Raw genomic sequence first — 9,086 nt, forward strand, 5'->3', positions numbered from 1 at the left:
GCTTATCTGAAGTTCTGACTCTGCAAATAGAGGTAAGCCCCAAATTAATAATCACAGGAAGATTTGATTTAGAAAGCAAACGCATGAATGATAATGTAAGACTTACTTTCTATGGTTGTTTATTAGCACGTAGAGAAATATGTAAATTATGGATCTCACCACTCAGTCCCAGCTTAATGGACTGGATATTGGCTATGAGGTATACAGCTAAGCTTGATACTTTAGATCACACCAAGAGAAATCGGAGTTTTTGGGTGCCTTTTTTGTTACGTTTTGGTTAGATGATAATATTATTTGATACAATTTCCGATAATTAAGCCCCCACCTATCTCGCTGGTATTTATTATACGGGAGTCCAGGTCGGAATGGAGTAAGGGGTCGACACACCTGGTGAGTCAAACGGCCAAGAAGGGACGGTCGATTGGGGGCCGGATTCAAAATAGGTGGAGTTTATGCCCCAATACTCTAACCAGCTTATGAGATATAAAAAGCCCAGTGGTGAACTAAGTTACAGGATTTGGGTGGCGAGACGGCAAATGAGGACAAAAAAAAAAAAAAAGAAAAAAAAAAAAAAAAGAGAGAAACAAAAAAATATGTGCCAGCTAAACTGATGTAGTAACTGACTCCAGACTGTTTGTTGTGTTTCAGGAGTATTTATTGTAGTAGTTACAACTCCAGTAGTTCAGCCCCACCAGGAGCACCAGCATGCTGCTCAGGCCTTCTCAACTTTAAGCCTCACACTCCCAACATTCAATATGACATCATTCAGGGAGAATTCCATTAGCATAGCATGAACCACATTAAGACCAGGACACTACAACTGAGTTTATTACGTGTGTAGCTATGAGATCTGACTTTGAAAGGTGCCAATGACATTCAGCACAACCATGGCCAAGATGGTCCTTTGACGGGCTGGTGGTAAAACCAGCAACGTCTTAATTGGCCCCATAGTCCCCTGAATGGTAGAATTCAGTTGATGACTGGTCCTCTGAAATGTTGTCCATGGTAGTTTGTAGAACACACTTGCCTACAATGTACAGCCAGGGTCATCCCAAAAGTAGTTAATTGCATCCCACATCTGTGACCACCTCCGTTCTCCCAGTTCTAAGATCAGCCGCCATTTGAGGAGTGATTGTTTCTCTCGATGTCAATCTTTGCCTCTTCACATTCATCGAGCCCTTCATTCTCAGCCATGAGGCCACCTGGGAAGCCCCTTGTATCATAGGACCACCGTGAATCTTTCTAGAGCATTGAATCCCATGTTGACATAAGCTTCACACTAGAGCTGCACTCAAGAGCCGCGTGAGCCACTCTGACTGTGATTCACACACGCATTCATCTGTAGCTTACTTCACAGTCTTAATGAACTTCCCAATATATCTGTGATCCACCTTGGATCGTACATGTTAAATTGATTGCATATGAGCTCTTGGAGAGATGTTTTTTTTTAAGTTTGAAAAGCTTTATTAAGTTGAAGAAAACAATGTAAAACATCAGTACAATAGCACAAATAAAGAGCAATAGGAATTAAAATATTTATGGAGAATAATGTGCCAATAAGCAAGAAAGGCCCCAAAAGGGGAGAGCGCTATACAAAGAGAAAATGCTTTTATAACTTTTCATTTTGTGGGGAGGGAGTTTAATCCTTACAATTCTTTTACATCAATTTAAGAGACATTCAATGTTTCCGCTTACTCAATGCATTTCACTCTACAAAGCAGTTCATGAGAAGCCGAGCTTGCGATCAAAACCTAAAACTATGACAAATAGTATGAGTCTTGTTAAATACATTCCAATGCCAGTCTATAAGTTGAATATCGCATGTCACAACGCCTGCTATTACATCCCGTGCTTTTACAATGCGGTTGTTACAACGACTACGTTGTTAGTACGCAATACCTTTACACCGCAAGTCATTAGAACGACTTGCTGTAGGGGGCACTCTGGACTTAGGAATGGTATTAATTACTATTGCTACTCAAGTTTGCGCAACAGTAGGGAAGGTGTTGGAAATAGTTTCCAATACCTTAGCGCCCCCTACAGCAAGTCGTTCTAATGACTTGCGATGTAAAGGTATCGCATACTAACAACGAAATAGTTGTAACAACCACGTTATAATAGCACTGCGATGTAATGACAGCGTTGTAAACGCTGTTTCCCCTATAAGCCTCACAACACATATGAACACATTTCGTCAATTCCCGTCAATGAATACATGATTGGCTCAACTGGCCATCCAGTGTCCTCCCATAGCGTGTCAGCTGACATGTCCCTCCACTAGAATCTTCAAACAGACGTGTAGCTTACACCTCAGTGCTGGGCGGGGCAGCTCCCCCTTTTAAACTTGTGACGCACACATGTCATCACTTTATCCACTCCCTCCTTCCTATGGTGGGCTATGATTGCAGTGCAGAGCTACATTTCAGAATTAGGGGCCTTGTTACGATGCAAGTTGGATTGCAACCAACAGGCTGTCAGTTGCGGTCTGATTGACATCTGGTGCCACGATCTGATGCCTCAGTATGATGTGCGGCAGATAGAGGCAGCGGGCAGAGTGTCTGACCAACTCTTCCGACAGGTTCCAGGAGCCCGTCCGACTGTCGGTAGGCAGACCCCCAAAACTAAGTACCTAAAATCTGGGTCTGAGAGTGTTGAAAGATCCTGCATCGAGGAAGCGTCATGCAACGGTGATCTAGCGATGCAAGGTCCTGCGTCGTCGTCAAGGATGCCGTCAACATGTGAGGATGCATCGAGCAGCGCTGTATCCTACGAGCTGCGAGCTGTTTTGCAGGGCTCTTCATCAGAAATGTGTCACTCAGCGGAGGTTCTGATGCGGAGCTGTAAGGGGATGTTTCGCGCTGAGTAGGTTCTGCCCAAAAGACCAGAGCTGGGCTGGCAGAGAACCTTCAGGGCCTCTTCCAAGGCTCCAGGACTGGGTTGGCCCTACTTGGTGGAAGACTCACACCAGTGTAGGTGCAGCGTTCAATGTGGTGGAGTCTTTTCCATCCCGGGGGCTCCGATCAGGAGGACAGCCAACTAGACCCTAAAGTCACTCTAGTGGTCCTGGGTTCAAGAGGCAGGTCTGCACCTTTTCACTCAGGCAGCAGGGCAGCAGGGTAGCAGTTTGTTTTCAACAGAGCAGCACAGAAGTACCTCTGAGTCTCCCACAGTTCCAGAGGTGCACTGAAGAGCTGGTTCTGAGGGCCCAATATTGGTACCTGGTGCCACCTTTGAAGTAGTGGAAGTAGTCTTTCCCTGAAAAATGTGCTCTTCAAAGGTTCATGTTTCCTCTGACCAATCTGTCATTGTGTGCATGTCCTCTCACCAGACCTATCCATGCGCGCTCCTTTTCATATCTGAAATTCAACAATATCTGTCGAGGTGCACTCGAATCAACTTACTGTAAATACCAAAATGGTAAAAGCCAGGGGTGTGCAAAGTTCAGGTAAACTGACTGGCATAACATTGGGAATTTGGCATCGCCAGAGTAACATGAAATTCCCCAAATGACATGACTTACACCAGCATGAATTGTAATTTCACTTGGGTCTACTATAAACCTGACACCCCAAACCAAGGTGTCATATTCCACAGCTAAGTGTGCTTGAATCTTGTAAAATAATTTAACATCGCTGACAAATTCCTTTGACTAGACCATCGACCATCGTCCATCGGTGTATCTCTTCACCAGGCCAACAGAACCAGCCTTCCCCACTTCCAATATTAATTTATTTTCCAACAGCCCCTCTTCCCTTCCAGTTCTCTTACAACAGTCCTACATGTGATTTCACAATGCCACACCGCTGCTTAGACAGTCTAGACATGAAATGAGCATGTCAATGGTTCTTTCCGAGAACAGATTCCATGCAGGGTGTAGTGTTGGGGGCCCTGGGCCCTCATGCTAGAGAATGACTGACGCAGACACCAACAGCTACATAGTGAAACTGGCCCAGAGCACGTGCACTCGGCCTCTTTTATTAGACCTGTGTCACCTGACCAGTGACATCAGTGGTGGGTGGGTGTTTAGTGTAGGGCATACAAGAAGCACTAGACTGCTGACTGACTCTGGGTCACTACACAGGGCTTAGTTTAGCTGCACATCTGGCTGCCATCACTGTCGCTGTTCTCACTCTCCATTAGAGAACACATCGATCGAAGGCTTGTGATCAATTTGTATCCCACCCCGGATGGCCCATCAAGCCATGAAGTCGCTCGTTTCCGCCCATATGTATGCTGATAACTCCCTCTGAGTGGGTGAATAGTTCCTTTCTGCTGCTTCCAGACACAAATGAATCAGCCCATTCTCCCGCTCGCCCCTGGAAGTGAACCGGCTCAATTCATTATTGCTTCATTCACACTGTTTTCTTTTCAGCCCGAAAGATCTCATCCACTGCTGCAATAGTTTAATGCCTCTTGTTTGAAATGTTGAGGCTGTTCCTCCCCCCAAACAAGCGTGTCACTTTGCCCCATCAAGACCCTGAAAGCCTGTGTTTGTTTGGCGCGGCCCTTCACTAATTTGGCTGAAAATGTTGTTCAGTTTAAGAAGGAAACTAACTGCTCCTTTGTTGCAGAAATATAATCTTCCTTAACGGCCTGCAATTAGGACCGTTTTGGTCCAATCAGTGCCCTAAACACTCAACTTCCTTCCGGCTAAATTTACATTTGTTCACTTTCACCGCAGGGCAATATATTTCTAATAAATGCAATACATTCCAGAGTTTCTAGTCATATTCAAATTCAAAAAAACGTTATTCGGTCGATTTGACCATAAAGGTGCGTGTGCAATAGAATAACAATGCATTAAAACAATCCGTATAGGTATGCCCAAACCCCATAGCCCTGGGATTGGGTTGCCAACACAAGGGCCAGCACACCCATATCCTATTCAAAGACGTGCACAATATAAAACATTTCTAACAAGCACTGGCGTTGCGAATAGGTCTCGCAGTAGGAAAGTTGGAGCTATTACAATTGCAAATAACAATGCCTTTTATTTTGGTTTTCATTTTAAAAACATAAAGGGCTTTGTCATTTACAAAACCAATAGCTCTAACTTTGCTACTGCGAGACCTATTGTGCTCTACACAGTGTGGGTGAAAGTGCCACTGCGTGGGTGTGAGTGGATTTGAGTGAGTGGCGTTGCGTGGGTGAGTGGCGTTGCGTGGGTGAGTGGCGTTGCATGTGTGAGTGGCGTTGCGTGGGTGAGTGGCGTTGCGTTGGTGAGTGGCGTTGCGTGGGTGAGTGGCGTTGCGTGTGTGAGTGTTGTTGCGTGGGTGAGTGGCATTGCGTGGGTGAGTGGCGTTGCGTGGGTGAGTGGCGTTGTGTGTGTGAGTTGAGTTGCGTGTGTGAGTGGCATTGCATGGGTGAGTGTGGCGTTGCGTGTGTGAGAGTGGGCTTGCGTGGGTGTGAGTGGCGTTGTGTGTCTGAAAGTGGTGCTGTGTGGGTAAAAGTGGCACTGTGTGGGTGTGAGTGGATTTGTGTGAGTGAGTGGCGTTGCGTGTGTGAGTGGAGTTGCGTGGGTGAGTGGCGTTGCGTGTGTGAGTGGCGTTGCATGTGTGAGTGGCGTTGTGTGTGTGAGTGGCGTTGCGTGTGTGAGTGGCGTTGTGTGGGTGAGTGGCGTTGCATGTGTGAGTGGCGTTGCATGTGTGAGTGGCGTTGCATGTGTGAGTGGCGTTGCATGTGTGAGTGGCGTTGCAAGTGTGAGTGGCATTGCATGTGTGAGTGGCGTTGCATGTGTGAGTGGCGTTGCATGTGTGAGTGGCGTTGCATGTGAGAGTGGCGTTGCACGTGTGAGTGGCGTTGCGTGGATGAGTGTGTTGCGTGGATGAGTGGCGTTGTGTGTGTGAGTGGCGTTGCATGAGTGAGTGGCGTTGCGTGGGTGAGTGGCGTTGCATGTGTGAGTGTTGTTGCGTGGGTGAGTGGCGTTGCGTGGGTGAGTGGTGTTGCGTGGGTGAGTGGCGTTGCGTGGGTGAGTGGTGTTGCGTGTGTGAGTGGTGTTGCTTGGGTGAGTGGCGTTGCGTGTGAGTGGGGTTGCGTGGGTGAGTGGTGTTGCTTGGGTGAATGGCATTGCGTGGGTGAGTGTGGCATTGCGTGGGTGAGTGTGGCATTGCGTGGGTGATAGTGGGCTTGCGTGGGTGTGATTGGCGTTGCGTGTCTGAAAGTGGTGCTGTGTGGGTGAAAGTGGCACTGCGTGGGTATGAGTGGCTTTGCGTGTGTGAGTGAGTGAGTGGCGTTGTGTGTGTGAGTGGCGTTGCGTGTGTGAGTGGCGTTGCATGTGTGAGTGGCGTTGCATGTGTGAGTGGCGTTTACATGTGTGAGTGGCGTTGCATGTGTGAGTGGCATTGCATGTGTGAGTGGCGTTGCATGTGTGAGTGGTGTTGCGTGGATGAGTGGCATTGCATGTGTGAGTGGCGTTGCGTGGATGAGTGGGGTTGCGTGGGTGAGTTGCGTTGCATGTGTGAGTGGCGTTGCATGTGTGAGTGGCGTTGCGTGGATGAGTGGGGTTGCGTGGGTGAGTTGCGTTGCATGTGTGAGTGGCGTTGCATGTGTGAGTGGCGTTGTGTGGATGAGTGGCATTGCGTGGATGAGTGGCGTTGTGTGGATGAGTGGCGTTGCGTGGATGAGTGGCGTTGCGTGGATGAGTAGCGTTGCGTGGATGAGTGGGGTTGTGGGGGTGAGTTGTGTTGCGTGTGTGAGTGGTGTTGCTTGGGTGAGTGGCGTTGCTTGGGTGAGTGTGGCATTGCGTGGGTGATAGTGGGCTTGCGCGGGTGTGAGTGGTGTTGCGTGTCTGAAAGTGGTGCTGTGTAGGTGAAAGTGGCACTGCGTGGGTGTGAGTGGCTTTGCGTGAGTGAGTGAGTGAGGGAGTGGCGTTGCGTGGGTGAGTGGTGTTGCATTTGTGAGTGGCGTTGCGTGGATGAGTGGCATTGCGTGGATGAGTGGGGTTGCGTGGATGAGTTGCGTTGCATGTGTGAGTTGCGTTGCATGTGTGAGTGGCATTGCGTGGATGAGTGGCGTTGCGTGGATGAGTGGCGTTGCATGGATAAGTGGCGTTGCGTGGATGAGTGGCGTTGCATGGATGAGTGTCGTTGTGTGGATGAGTGGCGTTGCGTGGATGGGTGGCGTTGCGTGGATGAGTGGCGTTGCGTGGATGAGTGGCGTTGCGTGGATGAGTGGCGTTGCGTGGATGAGTGGGGTTGCGTGGGTGAGTTGTGTTGCGTGTGTGAGTGGTGTTGCTTGGGTGAGTGGCGTTTCTTGGGTGACTGTGGCATTGCGTGGGTGATAGTGGGCTTGCGTGGGTGTGATTGGCGTTGCGTGTCTGAAAGTGGTGCTGTGTGGGTGAAAGTGGCACTGCGTGGGTGTGAGTGGCTTTGCGTGAGTGAGTGAGTGAGTGGCGTTGCATGTGTGAGTGGCGTTGCGTGTGTGAGTGGCGTTGCATGTGTGAGTGGCGTTGCATGTGTGAGTGGCATTGCATGTGTGAGTGGTGTTGCATGGATGAGTGGCGTTGCATGTGTGAGTGGCGTTGCGTGGATGATTGGGGTTGCATGGATGAGTTGCGTTGCATGTGTGAGTGGCGTTGCATGTGTGAGTGGCGTTGCGTGGATGAGTGGGGTTGCGTGGGTGAGTTGCGTTGCATGTGTGAGTGGCATTGCATGTGTGAGTGGCGTTGCGTGGATGAGTGGCGTTGCGTGGATGAGTGGCGTTGGGTGGATGAGTAGCGTTGCGTGGATGAGTGGGGTTGCGTGGGTGAGTTGTGTTGCGTGTGTGAGTGGTGTTGCTTGGGTGAGTGGCGTTGCTTGGGTGAGTGTGGCATTGCGTGGGTGATAGTGGGCTTGCGTGGGTGTGAGTGGTGTTGCGTGTCTGAAAGTGGTGCTGTGTAGGTGAAAGTGGCACTGCGTGGGTGTGAGTGGCTTTGCGTGAGTGAGTGAGTGAGTGAGTGAGTGGCGTTGCGTGGGTGAGTGGTGTTGCATTTGTGAGTGGCGTTGCGTGGATGAGTGGCATTGCATGGATGAGTGGGGTTGCGTGGATGAGTGGGGTTGCATGGATGAGAGGGGTTGCGTGGATGAGTTGCGTTGCGTGTGTGAGTGGTGTTGCGTGTGTGAGTGGCATTGCATGGTTGAGTGGTGTTGCGTGGGTGATAGTGGGCTTGCGTGGTGTGAGTGGCGTTGCGTGTCTGAAAGTGGTGCTGTGTGGGTGAAAGTGGAACAGAGCCTTTGATGTGGCCTAGTGCAGGAGAAATACTGCTGCTGCTAATTAAATATAAAAAATGTTTAGGGAGTCACGGCTGCCGAGAGTAACAAGGCAGTGCTGGGAGGGGGGCTGCGCACCAACTGAAGTGCTCTGGTTGCACGGCCTGCGGCCGTGTGAAGTGATAAGCCTTTGAAGTACACAGGAATGCTGTGACGGAGGTGTGAGAGGTCTGGCAGGGAACAGATGGCCTGGCCGTGAAGCAGGGGGCGGGGCAGCGCTGGGGAAGCCTGTGGGAGGGTGATTGATGCCTTTGATGTGGGCAGGGAGGAGAGCCTTTTGCGAGCCTTGTGCAGGAGAAATGCTGCCGATGCGCGTGCATGTTTAATCACGTGATTCACGTGAACTTCATGAAAACCGCGGCTGAAAGCCCTTGGTTTGACGATGATTTTGGCCACTTGAATTCTCGTTCCCTCAATGCGCTTGCGCGCATTGTAGGTCACGAGACCTAAAAATGGGTATGTATCATATTACAATCACTAAAAACACACTAAAAATCAAATCATGAATGTAAAAAACAGATTAAAACACATCTGATCCAGTTTAAAATATTATGAGGTTGTCAGCTAGCGCCTATGAATTGGTCTTCAGGAATGTTATACGTACACAACACATAAAGAATAAAAAGCGTGACACTGAAAATACAATGGGAAGATGGGGGCTATACTTCAGGAATCTAAAAGCCTCTACGCAGTGCTTGGTTCCCACGTTTCTGCAAAGCCGGATCAACCACCGATGCCTGCCTTCCTAGAGCCTGAACAACAACAAAAATACATGGTCTTCTGACTCCACTGTATTGCTACAGGCCGGACAACCCACAGGGGGTGAACCATCCCATTTAT

Source organism: Lissotriton vulgaris, chromosome 10 (genome assembly GCF_964263255.1).
Source record: "Lissotriton vulgaris chromosome 10, aLisVul1.2, whole genome shotgun sequence".
NCBI classification, from domain to species: Eukaryota; Metazoa; Chordata; class Amphibia; order Caudata; family Salamandridae; genus Lissotriton; species Lissotriton vulgaris.